This window comes from Lonchura striata, chromosome 6, assembly GCF_046129695.1.
Source record: "Lonchura striata isolate bLonStr1 chromosome 6, bLonStr1.mat, whole genome shotgun sequence".
NCBI classification, from domain to species: domain Eukaryota; kingdom Metazoa; phylum Chordata; class Aves; order Passeriformes; family Estrildidae; genus Lonchura; species Lonchura striata.
Genome location: NC_134608.1, coordinates 13,041,570 through 13,057,492, shown reverse-complemented (window position 1 = coordinate 13,057,492; position 15,923 = coordinate 13,041,570). Strand labels below are relative to the sequence as shown.

The window sequence follows — 15,923 nt, the reverse complement described above, 5'->3', positions numbered from 1 at the left end:
CCATAACTCTCATCACAGTACTTTTATTGATAATTATTTCTGTGTATTAAAAATGTTCACAGCAAATGTAAAAATTATTACAATGGGTGTTTAAGAGACCTTATTTCTACAACTCTAAGGCAATGTGTACTTTTTTTATTTGCTGATGGACTGTGTGCTGTTAAAGTGAAAAAGTTACAATAGAAATAAAATTATTCTGATTGTCTATAGTGCATAATCTCATGTGAAAGAAAAATGCAAGATCTGGGTTCATTAAGCATTTATTTGTAAATAGCATCATCTCTTGAAAAATGACACATTTAGTTCTCTGACTTTATTACCAGTTCCATGAGGCTCAATGTTTTTCTTCAAATTATTGTGATTATTATACTCTGTCTGAGAATCTGACACCTGCTGTTTCAAAACTTGATCACAAATGTTGCAGAATATATATCAGATACTACATACGAGAGACAAAAGACTCAGACTACAATAATGTGGGAAGATAAAAAAAACCTAAAAAACCAAAACCAAAATTGTTCTTCCACATAAATAAAATCAATCAAATCAGTTATCTAGAATATGAAGAGAACATGTTAGGTGGATTTAAATTAGTATAATGAAATTTATAATGGAATGGTAAGAAGAAGATAAAAAAGATCCTACTAGCAGAAGATATAATTTTGGTTGAATCCCGTAACAAACTGTAGGAAAACAATACTAACAGGGATACAACTGACAGTAGGAGGGATAAGCACACAACACCAGAAATGCTTGAATTAAGAAGAATGGAACATCGTTAGATAATAATGGGTAAGAACAATGTGTGTAATATTGTACTTTACTTTTCATTCATTTTTTAAGTGGTAAAAAGACAGGGCACCTAATATAGTTTAATATCTACTTTGTTACAGTGAACATAATAGTGATGTTTAATCTGAAAGTCTCTATTTTTTATTCCTTTTCCTCTTAGTTTATTCTTCTTTTCCTTGTATTTATAAGTGGCTGGCTTAATTATTGTACTGTTAACTTCGCATAGTATTTCTGAGATGCTTGCTTATAATAGTAGCTTCAATACATAAATCAAAATAATGGAAAGCATTGTATTGATGATTATTCAAATAACATCATCCATTAACAGCCTGTGCATCCTGTAGGTTAAGCAGTGTTTCAATTTGATGGAGCAATTAGATGTGATCTTAACTTTGAGCATGCACTGAAGTCTGTCTGCAATAACATAAATATTTAGGCATATGCTTCAACTGGAATAAAGTGCATATGTAGGGTTAAACAGATGCTTTGCTGAGGCACAGATTCTAAAACTGTGAGCCTGATCCTTGATCTATTGAAGGCTTTCAACTCTGCTGGATGTTAGTTCTTTTATTATGTGTAAAGCTGTCCAGGGAGGATGAGATACTGACCCTAAAATGAATAACAGTACATTCAGCCAATGTTTTTGCTCATGTCTGCTTTGAATAGAGATGGAATAAAATTAATGTCCGAAATCTGCCATATTTGAGAAAAGTAAAAAAGGTCAAAACTGGGGGGTCTGCACTTAGATATAATACCAGTTTCTGTCTTTTATCTAAAGGTTATTGATGTCAGATACAGGTAAGAGCTGATTCTAGACTGCTTTGGTTTTTATTTACTTAGGGTATTTTGTAATGCATTGTATTTCTGCAGCACAAAAACTGGTGCTTGCATAATTTCTTTGGGAAAACAAAAACAGAAAGGAACTCCTGTGTAATCAGGTTCAGTTTATGGCTAATGGAGGCAACTAGGTCATATAGTTCTGAATAAATTTATCAAGATCTTTGTTTAAACCCATTAGATTTTTTTTTTACCCTTCATAGCTTGTATCTGGAAACTGTTCCAGAACTTCAGTCCTCTATTAGTTATAAATCTTCTCTTTCTGTCCTAGATGTGTTTACAACCAATTTATACCCATTTGATCTTATGCCAACATTGTCTTAGATTTTAACCCCTCTCTAGTAGAAGAAACATAATACAATTTTAAAGGAGAAAAGGGAATTAAGTTTTTGAAAATCTGTAATGTTGACACTGTTAAAATATAGAAAATAGAACATACTCTCACATTCTGATTTTGGAGTACTTTTACTCACTTTCAGAAGCCACTGTCAAAATCTAAAACAAACGGTTTGCTTTTAAGTGTGGACATAAACATATAAGCATAGACACCTCTAAAGATAAACAACCAAACATCTATCCCTATAATTAATCACCCCTAAATAAAGATGTAGCTGTGTTATCTTCTTTCTAGCCCTCCTTAGCAGTTATTTTGAAAGGACACTGGTCAAACCACTGGTCTCTGGGGGTAGCCCTTGTTTCTCACAGACAGAAGACTCAGGAAACTAGCTTCCAAAATATTCAAGGTTTCTGGATTGTGCCAGTTTAAGATTATTTGCACAAAAGCCATTGTTCTGAGGGTTTTTCCCCTGTCATTGAAATAGGAATTTTCATGTAACAGAGTTTTCATTACAAAAATGGGGAGTTGTGTTTTTTTTTCCAGGGGTTTTGGGGTTTTTTCTTCTTTTAAGAAAAGTTACAATAATATCTTCTTCTTCTGCTTGGGTTAGGCACTGTATTATCCATTGGTCCTATTCTCAGATCGTGAAGCTCTTCTGTCATTAATAGCCTTGGCAGAGTATTCACAGAATATAGGTACAGCCCTGGGTAGAAGCAGAAATATTTTCCAAGAGATTTCTGCTTCTTCTCTTCAAAGAGACTTAAAAGGCTGCTTGGAGATGATCATCTGTCTTTTGATTACAGAAATGAACATATAAATATACATAGATATTATACATATATATAATATAAATACATGTACAGATATAGATAATTTTCAATGCACTATGAGTGCAGAAAAATCAGATTTTTGTTTAATACAGTGAACACACATAATGAGTTTTCAAGGTATTCAAAGGAAGAGTATTATAAATATTTCCTCTAATTGCAAATCCCATTTATAGATTTTGATTTCAAATGCATAAATCTTGTAGAAAAATGAAAACTTGAAAACAGAAATAAATATAAAGCCTTGAAAATTGTGAATATCAAAGGCAGAAAAATTATTTTATATTTGAAGATCTGCACTGTACTAGTCCTTTTCCAAAATAAATAAGGTCAAGGAAATAAATAACACCACATGGCAGCTTGAAATATTCACTAAGAACTTAGCCTTCTTGGACCACCAGTACCATTGTTTCCTGAAAGTGAAGATTTTGTGTTGGAAATACTTGTATCCAGCTTTGTTGAAGACTATAGGAACATATAAATTTTATAAATGCTGAAAGGCCTTGATAGGCCACTGTCAATCTTCAAGGATATCTTCGAGATAAATATGCTTATCACACTGAATTCTTCCCTTTCTTTTCAGGCTGATAATAAATCTTGTAAAGTAAGTTCTACTTTCAAAGCATAGGAAAGGGTTTAAAAATATCCCATAAATAAGAAGAATTAAAAATGCTAGTGCCCAATCGTATTGATTTCACTTAGAGTTGAGGGCACTCAGCACCTTGCAGGAGGCTCTTGCAGCATCAGATGATCAGGCCCTTATGCAGAAGGAAATCTTTCATTGATTGCTCTTAACTATAAATGGTGTCATTTCAGAAGAAGCAGCTCAGAATGTCAAATGTGTGACACATTTTTAGGCCCACTCACTGCAAACATTGATGCACAGGGGAGCATGCACACAGGTGAGAAACTTGATGAGGTCTGCCAGGCACAGGGAGGCAGGAGCCACTCTCCCTTGGCTAGCCTAGGCAGAACCTTGGCCAACAGATGGATTTTTTCCACTCCCTCATTTTCCTCTGTGAGCCTCTTTGAAGGCTCTGAACTGGGTGCAGATTCACTCCCTTACAAGTGCTCTCAGAAATATTTCCTCTCCCTCCCTTTCTAAGTCACTTCATACACTTTATTTCCTTTTAGTGAACTTTCCAATACGCCCAGCACCTGTCCCTTTAATATAGCACACTGGGTTCTTTCCCTCCATACTGTACATTATCCTCATTAACACATATCAGTCAAAAGCACTGTTAATTAAACTGGCAAGATGATTACACACGCCTCCATGTGCCCCCTCAGAGCATCCACTTGCCAAGATTTTTTCCTCCCTCATCTAAAGTGGGTGGAGAAAGCCCTGAGTAAACCAGAATTTAATATTTAGAAAAAATATCCCAATCCATTGTTTTCTTGGAGCAAAATGGCTTACACACTATCACCACTGTCCCAAATAAATAAATGCAACACTGACAGCAGTCTGTAAAACTAACTCCTGCATATTTGATCCATGAAGTCACTGCATATTATGGTGTTTCCTTTCAAAGCTCCTCTCCAGATAGAAGACTCAATATAATGGCATTAAAGTCTGGACTAATGAGGATGTCATAAAGAATTGATTAAAGCTGGTCAAACCCAAAAGGTTAAGGAATTGTGGTGTTTAACTTTCTTTTTCTTTTTTTTTTTCTCTTTTTTTTTTTTTTTTTTTTTGTCTTTGTAAAAATCTGAATTATTTCCCACATTTTCTATCCACTTTCACTTGTATGTGACATTTTCACAAGGAAATTCATTGGCTTCCAGCAAATATTTCCACAGCATTTCAAAAGTTATAACCATTTTTGCCACATTGCCACAAAACTCTTTAGAGAGTTTGCAATTCTGTAATGTGCTTTGGATCAAGCTCTCTTCAAGAATACTATTAGAATGACAGGGCTGGAGGGTACAGTAGTGGAGTATAAATAAAGGCAGGCAGTGGTGATCCCTGAAGCAAAGATAATGTACTTTTCTAGTACACATACACAGGCTTGATAGCTGCAACATAAGCCATCCAAACTTTTCCCTAGCAGAATGCAGTTCTAAGAAGCTGCAAGAAAACACTGTCTTGCAAGGAAGGAGATGAATTTGCAGAAATCCTTCATTAAGACTAAAGAAATGTTTATTCCATAGCAGAACATGAGCACCTAAGCTCCTGAGAAGTGGGACTGGTATTCAGCTGACTGCTAATACCTTATTCGCTAGTACAAGAGATGTCCTTGAATGTGGAAGAGAAAAATATAGTGTAGATCAACAGCATTTTTGCAACTGATTTTTTTTTCTCCTCCTGTACCAGAAGAGGCCAAGATTTTGAAAATTATTTTGAACTGGTGAAAAATTAGGGGAAAGAGAAGCGTAAGTGAGAAAGATGGGATTTGCTCAAATTATTTTGAATTGTTTTGTTCAAAACTGTAATTTGGAAGCTGAAAGTTGGCTTCACATGTAAATAAATACTGACAGCTGGAAAGTGGAAAAAAAATATTTTTAAAAAGGAAATTCACAAAAGCTTCCATGTTCAACAAATATTTCTTAGTTTAACTATTCCACAACTTCCAATAGAAAAATTTGCAAAAATTCTTGACCTGTTGTATGGGACTTTGACTGATTTAATAATATTAAACCTACCTTGACAGAAAGGAAAAAAGACACTTCTTATAAAAGTTTTCAGGCTGACCATATACAGGTAAGAATTCTCTTATTCTCTTTGAACTTCAGCCACATTTAGCTAAAGACAACAAGACTCTCCTTGCGTGACATAAAGCAATTTTCCCATCAAAAGTCCTTGCACATATCATTCAGAGGTGTAACATCTTATTTGTTGTTTCAAAGGCTAGCATAAATATGTCTGTATCATAATAGAAGAACAGCAACATTTAATAAGCAATTATTAATTTAAAATTGGAAATGGTTATTAAAATTAACTTTAATGTGTCATGCATTATTAAAATTTAATTACTAATTTATTTTTCTTCTAAAAATGAATTCTGATCACTTAATTTTGAAATTTTTTTTGCTACCTATGTCCCATGCTCTGGAATTTCAGTAGTCCAGTTTAGAGAAAAGAGGAGAAGAACACTAGGTGCCCACAAAAACATACATGCACACTCATACACTCAGGTATTGAAAGGTCTCATTATATACAGAGATGATAATTAAAAACTCTGACCCTGACAGATTATAGCTTTGCTCCAGGACAAAATTTATAGCTTTTTTTTTTTTGCTGCTTTAAATTGAGATGCCTGACTCAAAGGCTCTGTTGTACTGGGCACACCTTCCCAAAGTGACCTTGGCTATTTTTGGAGTGGAGGCAGAGTTTGCCAACTATCCCTTCCAGTACTGTCCTTGAAGTCCCAGTCTTGACATTTGCAGCCTATTTGCAAGCAGCAGGCATGCACTGCAAGCACTGCTGGGCCCAATTCCACCCCCTTTGAAGTCAAGAGTATTCAGACATTGATGGAAGTTAGCCTGATATTGCAGTTTAGTTAAGTGCTGTCACTTGTTACAGACACTGGACTAAAATTTACCACCTGAGCTTCCCTCTTCTCTATGATCCCTCCACATCAGTTCTAAAATATTGAATGCTACATTTATTACTCAATGAAGCATTTTGGATCTCTAAAATTGACAGGGAAGTGCATAGATGTCACTAGCTTCAGGTTTTATTACTTACTAGCAATGATGAAGATAACATTCTCCTTGGTAATTAGGGAAAGCAATGTGCTAAAAATTTAAAGGCCTGTTTTGATCAAGCATCTTTGTGCTATCTGGCTTGTACATAAGGGACCAACTGTGTCCCTGTATGACAAGTAAAATCTCATCTCACCAAAGACAACCTAAAGCTTAGATAAATACTGATAGAAGTCACCCATCAGAAAAAAGAAAAGTAGAGAGGAGTTAATTTCATCATCATAAATCCTCCTTAGGCTTAATGCGTGTGTTAACAACCACCAGTGTAAGAAGGAGGTGACAGGACTCACATCTTTGAGGAACCCAAACTCATGCAAACAGGTGTAGCTGTCTTTTCCATTACTCACTCTTATACCACACATGCCAAATGTCCCTACAATGGTTTTTTGACTCATGCCAAAGAAATCCTACTGGTAGGTAAAGATTATGTTTGTTGTGGTTATGTTAGACCAGTCAGTGGTCTGGATTGTTGTCAATAAACTGCTTCAGGACACATTGCATGAGTAGGAAAAACAATCTAAAGGCCATAGTTATAGTCCATAGGAAGTAATGGAAGCAACAGGTGGAATATAAACATGGATCCCACTGAAAGTGATTTATAGTTGCCTAAAGTATGCTGCAAGAGATATAAGTTTTAGCCTGAGCAATTATCCTTCCCTCAAAATCTACTATAAATATGTTTATATTATGACAAAAACCTCTTAGTATTTCTGAATTACAGTTGGGAAAAAAAAAGGGGAAAGGAAAATAAAATAATCCAACCAAACAGGAATATTCCAATGACTTCCAAGGAAAGCACATTGAAAAGTAGTTTTGGAAACATGACAGAGTGATAGAAAGGGACTTCAGGCATATAGGCCATATCTGCCATCTGTTAGATTTTCCAGTTTTGCAGGGCTTGAAAAAGGCACTCGCCCACTTGCAGTAATGAGTGAGAAACAGTCTCTGAGGAGAACAGGCAGCATCAGGGTGAACTTCACAAGACTGTGTCTGCTTCCTTGAAATGCTCAGAGGCTACTGCTAGAGAAACAGATCAAGTCTGGGTTGGTGGAAGAGACTTCCCACCACTCTAAGCATGAATATCATGTTACTAGTAGAAAATGACTGTGCAAATTAGCCAACAGATGCAATTCAAGAATACTTTTTATTCTTTTCTTCTGAAACATCCAGTCCCAGGAGATGTTAAAGACAGGACATTAGGACTGCTGGGTCACCAATCTGATTTATTATGGCAGTCATCTTACTTCAAATGATTTGGAGACATATTAATATACACTCGCTGCAACAACTATGTTCAGGTTCTGAGTGAGCCAGCAGCAAACAATTTTTTTCTAGAAACCTTGGGAAGCTGAATTCCTGTAGTTTCTTTCATTTTTAAGCATGTGACAAAGTCCTACAATGTTGGTCGCACACCCTAGGCCATAATTTAGTGACAAAATCATATCACTCAAAGACAGAAAAATATGTCCATCATTTGCTTCTTCAGCTATTTTTTATTCAGACACTGGCTGAAGAGTGCCAGACTTGGAACTGTGTGATACCTTCCTTATAATAATAGTATAGAAGAGATGGAGAAAAGCCAAAAGGTTTCACATGGAACTGGAAACCTGCAATACAGAGTACTAATTTTCTTTGAACTTTCCATTAAGGATCAGTTGACGGTCATTTGGCTGAATTTAAACTATGTGAGCTGTACATTTCAAGTATTTATGATCTTTTCAGCCACAGCCAGGCGCATGGTTTGAACAGTGAATGCAACTAACCATTGGAAACTGGGAGATGGAGCAGATTTTCCATCACATGAACTTCTTCCATCAGTGTAGTCAGTGTTTTCCCTGCCTCCTACTCAGTCAAAAAATAAGGGTTTGATGCAGAATAATCCTTCCAGTGAAATTCTCTGGCTTATATAAGTCCTTTAAGGTTATTCTTGTCTTGCAACCCATGCTGTGTCTTAAACACTGAACTGTTAGAGGGTAGACTGAGTTTGACCATACTGTATATGTAAAGGTGCTCACATCTTTATCTCCTGTCTTCTGGAGAATTATTTGCTAGAAAGTATTAGAATTGAAAAGGGCACTCAGTCACTCTAAAAGGAATAAATGAAAATAAAATTGTGAGAAATTCACCAGAAAAAGTCAAGCTTTATAAAGCACTCAAATTTTCATAAATCAGAGATTCAGAACTTCATCTGATTCTTGACCTTGGTGAGATTTGAACTTGTCACCACTGTTGGTTCTTCCAGTGTATATCCGCCCTATTGAAGAGACATGGAAAATTATTCAAAATCACCGGGTGTTCACACAGAGAGAAAAATTACTAATTTCTCTCAGTCTTCAAGTGTTTTATTCCCTGTTCTCCTGACTGTCTTTACCATTCCTAAAAGTAACTGGCATATGATGTCATAATTCTGAATTAATTTCTATGTCCTCTGCAACTTAAATGGCTGAACCACTTTTGGTGCACTGGTTAGGCAGAGTCCCTCTTTACTGAACCTGCCAGCTCTCAATCTTATGCAATTATCTGTTATGAATATACAGGCACCTACAGACGTAGATTTTTTTTTCACCATTGTATGCACACAGCCATTTTTACTGTAGAGTGACTAATATCTCTAGATCATTTAAATATTTTTCAGTCGGTATATTCATAACTATAACTAAATTTGTGCATTAAATTACATTGGATTGTTCCAGAAAGCAGCCTAGCAGTTTTCATGACAGACAGAAATAAAAGGCAATGAAATTATGCTGATTTTTAAACATAATTTTCCAGTAGTTTAAGAAGAATAAGTTTTTCATTTAAAAAAGCCAGCAGGATCAGCAGGCAACTAAGTTCTGTTTTAGTTGAAAATCAGTGGGAGGGAATATAAAGCCATATTTTTTTTCCTAAACGGAACTGGAGCAGCAGCAAAGCTAACAAGTTGTAATCAGCCAAGATTTTTTTTTTTTTTAACATATCACAAAAAAGGTACTTTTAAAAATCCATAGTGCCCTGGTGCAATATAACAAAGCATATTGGCTTCAAGTCTTTATTCTTGCAGTAGAAAGCACAAGAAAGAAACATCTCAGGGAAGATAGAGAGGGGATTGTAATATCAAGGAATAATTGGAGTTATTAATTTATATTTACAAAACCCTCAATAACCATCTATCTTATGCTTCATGCCTCCAAAAATATAAATAATAAAGAAGTATCCCTCTGGTGATAGGTGAACACTCACTAGTCTAATGTCAAGAAAACAAACAAAAGATCCTTCCACCTCTCAGCTCAGCCTTTCTCAGTAAAGTGGAAATAGTGAAGTGGGTTTTTCAGCTTGGTGCAAAGGTTAAAAAATCAGATCAATGGTGAACCAACTGTAAGAGAGAGCTCTGGAGAAATCATTACTAAAGATTGTCCTGCTAACCTCCCTTTCCACAAATGTCTCCATTGACTTTACTGGGCTTTGGAGCACACCCAGAGTGATTTTGTTGCCCACTGCTCTGTCAGCTGAAGAGAGAAAATCTCTCAAATAGGCAAATCCCAGGCCACTAGGGCTCTAGGGACTAATGCCAATAATGTGCACCAGCCAGAAATTTGCTGCCTGCCAGGACACTTCCGCTGAAAGACATGTTTAAGCAGATACCAAAATTCTGCACTGAAATTTTGCTTCCATTTCCAAATCGCCTCTAAGGCTATATAACTTTCTATTTTACAAGAATGAAGAGTTATAGTGGCTGGTAGAAGCATCAGAAATAAAAAGGAGGTTGGCTTAGAGTAAAGACTCAGGCTGTACTGCCTTCTTAAAGAACAGCACTCAGATGGAAAGGTGAACAACCCTGTGATGACACAAATTAAAACCTCTTCTCAAAATATTTGTTGCCTCTACCTATCATAAATATTTTTAAAGATATATATATGTGTATGAGAATTACATTTGATCACAAAACAACTGGCCAGATATTTTTCTAAGTTTACACCAGACTGGAACAAATTATAGGCTGAAGACACTTTCTTTGAGTTCTAGCAAGAGGTATAGGAATAAAATTGATATTTATTTGATAGTTTAGCAGTAAATTAAAGGGCTACAAATCTTAAATATATTCAGGATGTTACAGGGTTATAAAGAGGTTTTTGAGGTGATGGAAAATTTCCTTGAGAAGCTTCTTCATGTGGTTTATCTTTGGATTTTACTACATACTGCTTAGAGTACTTTCCATTATAAAAAAGGTGGAGGATTCCTGAAAGGTGTTTTATTTATATACAGCAGTATATCACCCATGTACAGTACATGGTTGACGCATCACCTTTCATTCCACCATCTGCACCATCATGCCTTCACTGGACATGTTCTGATCCAGACCAAAATTTTACCATCTCTGACAACTTTTTATTGGAAAACTGGTCCAAAATGTACAAAATGTTTGATTGTAAAAACAGCACATTAAAAACTGTGACTCTCTCTGATTAAGTATTGCTGCTCAAGTCCATTTTAAATTTAAATTGGTGTAAAATAATGTGACTATTTTTCCCAAATTTGTCTCTAGCAGAAAATTACTTGACTTTCTGGAGCACCACTGATAAATTTTAGAACATAATTTATTTCAAAAGAAAGGCAAGATTATCAAAGATTTCTATTGTTATGTTATAGCCACAAAGAGGTCAAGAAAGAGAGATGACCTCCAGATTTGATATTTGACTGCAGCTGTTCTGTAGTCTGGGGAATAATTGGCATGTAAAAGAGCATTAAACTATGGGCACTCTGATTCCCTCACCCTGACAATAATTTTTCACATCATTATGGTGGAAGAATGACCTGCATAACTGACCAAACCAAGCCTCAGGTCACTTCAATAATTAAAAAGGTAGGTAAGATCAATAACAGCAAACAGTAGCACTTTACAGCACAATGACTGGTTATATGTTGTGTAACTGACAGTAACAACCTCATATTTATTAAAGCTGGGTGAAATTAGAAAGAGGAAAAGAAAAAACAGTCAAGTGCTATTGTACACATTTGTTTTCTGGCCATCAATATTTAGCTTGTTCTGGAATTTCAGTGACTCATTGATTGAATATGGAGATGTGTAATCAGCACACAGATTTTATTTAAGCATTGATCTTTCAGTCAAAAGCCCCATAGCAACTCTCCTTGAGAATTTCTGACTTGTCAAGGCCCAGCACTACAACCAATACAGATTGTGCTTTGTTCTACACATGTGTGGATGACCAAGTGGGAAAAATGGGGTTCAGTACTCTCACTTTATTTTTTTTCTTTTTTTTTTTTTTTGAGAGGGAGAATAAAATATTTAAAACAAATGTTTTTTAGACTGATAAAAATCTGTCCCTCTACTTGTTATGAACAGTCTTCTCTCCACCCAAAGTATCATGAAATAACATGATCATTGGTTCAGTATTGTATAGATACAAGATTTAACAAAAATCAACTGATTCTTCATGATTATCCTAAAATGCAGACAGATAATAGGATAGAGGAAATCTCTCATCTCATACTTGAGCTTAAAAATAAATCCAAATTTAAAATCTCTCCTTGAATGTTTTTTAATCTTAAAATTAGGTTTCTTAAAAATAAACCCCAGAAGGACTATTTTGATGATATTTAGAATGTATATGCATTAAAAAAGCAAATGCTAATTTTACATACCGCACAGTCAGCTCCCCCAGGCTTACATCCACTGGCTATATGTATCACTATATAATCTGGCATAGATTCCAATACTGTGGCTACACTGATTTTTACCAGAGGAATCTCTTCTCCCATGTTTGTAGAAGGCAGTTTAGTGGGCAGTGCCAGGTACTGGAGTCAGTGGGAGACACATCAACCTACTTGTCCTGGGGGAAGATTTCTAACTTTTACCCTGTTTTCAGAGCCTGTGTTTAACCTTTGGTGTTGTCATGACAATAACTTTCTGTCATTAATTTAAATTGGGTTTTAAGTTGCTTGCTGTTCAGCAAAAACATCATTGTAGACTGTAAATGATACCCCTCAAACTTTAGCCTTTGTTGGCTGACAGACCTCTTGAAACACAGTATACAGCAAAAACTGTATCAAGATTAGAGAGCATAACTGGTGATAACTTTCAATGTTATTATCTTAATAAACTTTCTGTACTTGATTAGGCTGGATAAAGAAGATATAGATCAGCCATGATAGCTGCAAAACTACAGATAAGCTGGTCATCCTTTCAAGATAAAAATGCCCATCTGTTCTGAGATTGTAATCAAGGACCCTTTGCTGATATTTAGTCTATTCCTACATGGCCTCTAGCTAATTAAATACTAAGATGAAATCCATTGTTAATGCTTTTTCTTTTCATTTAACTCTCTTCATTGTACCCACCCTGTACTTTTTTAAAGATCACAAAACACTAAAATCCTTACAGAAGGCTATAAAAGCCACTATATACCTAGTTGTCTCATACAGTTGAAGGTTTCAGGAACAGCAGAGTTTATAACTCACTGCTCTTTGGTGAGAACAAGAAACGTACAGTAAGAAATTTGCTATAACAAATCCAAATTCACATAATTCCATATATCAGGGGTTAATGCACAAATTTCCATCTGTTTTGTTTGGGTTTTGGGTTTTATTCCCCAAATATTGCTTTTAATATTCCTACTCCGGGTTCCATTCTGGTTGACTTTGTGGTTTGTTTTTTTCAGAACTTTAGGGGTTGTGGGGTTTGGTTTCTTTATTTGAAAAGTTGAAATACACATTAGCAATGTTACTCGTTTGGGAGTGTGAATAAATAAAAATCAGAACTAAAAAGGATTATGTGTGGAGGTGATTCTCTGCCAACATTCTCTGCTTTGCAGAGATATATTTGAATGGATTATGGAAAAGCAGCAATCTTCCTTCATTAAGGTTTCTGGTGGTACTACTATAGTATTGCTTCTCCTCACTTCTTCCATCATGGAGTTACTTTGACAATGTATGGATTTACAATTTTTTCCCTGTTAATTTTTAGAATTCAATCAGTATTCTTGATTATCTGAAGTGAGTTCTCAATTTGCAGCACACAGAACTACTAGTAGCTCATAGGCCTCATCTGATAAACTCAAATCTGTTGTGCTTTGAGCACAGAAATTTTGTAAGTTATATCTTTTTTATATCAACTGTTACAAAAGTCTCTTCTTGCTGTTTTTATTCAATGCTCTCTGTTGACCATTTATTCAATCATTAATAGACTGCCTCCAGCCTACTTTTTTAAACTTAAAACATTTGGTCCACAAGTCTTTTTAAAGCTCTGATAAACAGATTAAACACTCATTTTTCCACAGAAGGAAACCAGCATCAAATGTTGTATTTTGTATACTGCTTACACTGTTTACTTGCATTACCACTACAGCTTTTGCTATGACTACAGCTTTCTTCCACTGGAATTCAACTATTCCGTATAGTGTTCTACCATCATTTTCTGAGATACAAGCTGGTTTTGTTGTGAGGTGATTTTAACAAAGCTGTCCTGAGTGATCAAGGGCCCATGGCATTAGAGTGTTCAGCCACTTCCAACTTCTCTGTGTTGACCAAGAGTATCCTTCCTTCAAGATCTAATCCATTTATTTCCTTAGACTTATACTAGGAACTTCTGTGTTTGATGCACTAGATTTTTTTCTAGCCACTAATGTCATCATAAACAAGTTTCATATCCATTTTAGCACCCTTTATTATAGTTGTTTATCAGGTCATACTTTCAAACAGCTGTTTGTAGCATGTATTACAACTCAACTTTTAGTTGTGGCTCTGCTTTCCCACACTATTTCTCTGTCTCTCTTTTTCAGTTTCTGTGTCTCTTCTTTATCTCAGCTCCTGCTATGCCAGGTGTCCTCTCCACATTAGTTCCAGACCTTCCAGGCATACGTGTTTCTGTGTCCCCATCTTTTTTTGGGGATGAGGTAAAAAGAAAAAAAAAAGAAAAAGAAAAAAAAAGCAATTTCCATGCAAGCCGCCTTTGTAAAATATTTTATCTTAGCCCTACAGGCAAGCAGACTTCTAACATAGCTTTAGGAGCTTCTTGTATGCACCTTCTCTCTAGAACTTCTCCCGCTTCCACAGTGGTGAACCCAAGTGTAAGATAAGCATGCTTTCTTTGTTCCTGTCCTGATTTCTCCCACTGCATTTTTTCTTTCATGCCTCTTTTCTTGCTGTACCAATTCTCCTTGTAATTTTAATCCACTGTCTCAAAACCACCAACAAATTTCACACACTTCAGATTAATTCATTAGCATCTGTGCAATCATACTAACAAAAATTCATCATAAAACATTATAGAAATCTTAGCAATTTCTGTGTTCTAATGCATTGTTTTCTATGACATTATTAATGACATTTTATCTTGACAGTAAAAAAGAGCAAGGCAATGACCATATATCATTCTAAGGACTTAAGTTCTGTAAGTATCAAGAAATATACAGGAAATCCAGACAAAATATAGCATTATTTCAAGTACCAAGAGGTGATGAGAAAATTGTACTATCAGATGTGTCCAGTTGCTTCTGAGCAGCTTATTTTATTTCAAGCCATGGGTGTTAGGTCATATCAGATCACTGAAGACAAATGAGACCTGCTATTTCTATTCCTCTGTATATTCAGTCACTCCCTTTGCTATTTTCAAATCAGTGACAAATATCCCTCAATACACTTTTTTTTTCTGAAAGGATCAAAAGCCATCCCTACTTTCCTAAGCACACTTGCATACAGCTCTTTTCCATTGCCTGACAAAAGCCATCACTGGCACCAGTGCCAAGCATTTGTGAATAATTCTGCCTGCAGATACCCAATGTACAAATTTATACTTCTGCTTTTTATAAACACTGCTTCAGCTACACCATCTGAGCATAAGTCATTAGTTCAATATAACAGTGGGTGTTGTTCAGTTGGACATAGATCACAAAATCTTTTAAAGATTAGATTTTACTTCAACTCTATTTTTCTAATGATTTTTGTTAAGGAGAGAGGTGGAAGGAGGAAAAACAGAGTGGAAGCAAATTCTTCTCAGCCTACAATTAGGATTCACAGGAAAAAATAGGCTGTCCTATGTAACTTAATATTTTCTTCCCACAAATAAATTCAAATGCACTGGAAAGATGAAGATGACACATCACTTTCATTCATCTTAAGACATCAGATCAGCCAACTCCATTCCTGCTGATGAAACTTTTATCTCATCAACAGCTTTTCTGTCATTCCTTTAATGTTTTAGTCTGATTTAGTCTTGAATGAAGATTCTTGTTGGTTGTTATTTTTTTGTTTGTGGGATTTTTTGCAACAATCTACCTTCAGTGTGAGTGTAGCTTCTAGAGAGTGCTTTCTTGATGCATTGTATTTAATTGCCTTTGATTTGTAAAGTGATTTTAAGTGTTTTAAACCATAGATAGGAAGCAGGACTCCAGAAAAGGAGTGTATGTGCTGATATTGTAATTGCTCTCACA

The 15,923-nt window shown here is 35.5% G+C and overlaps 1 long non-coding RNA gene across 1 annotated transcript in view; it reads left to right on the top strand.

Annotated features, from left to right (window-relative positions):
- The first annotated feature begins 617 nt into the window (after positions 1 to 617).
- LOC110481157 (uncharacterized) overlaps positions 618 to 15,923 on the top strand; it is a 104,595-nt gene continuing 89,289 nt past the window's right edge. Inside the window, exon 1 of the long non-coding RNA XR_002467216.2 lies at positions 618 to 792. This is a non-coding gene — a long non-coding RNA (uncharacterized LOC110481157). The remainder of the gene's footprint in view (positions 793 to 15,923) is intronic.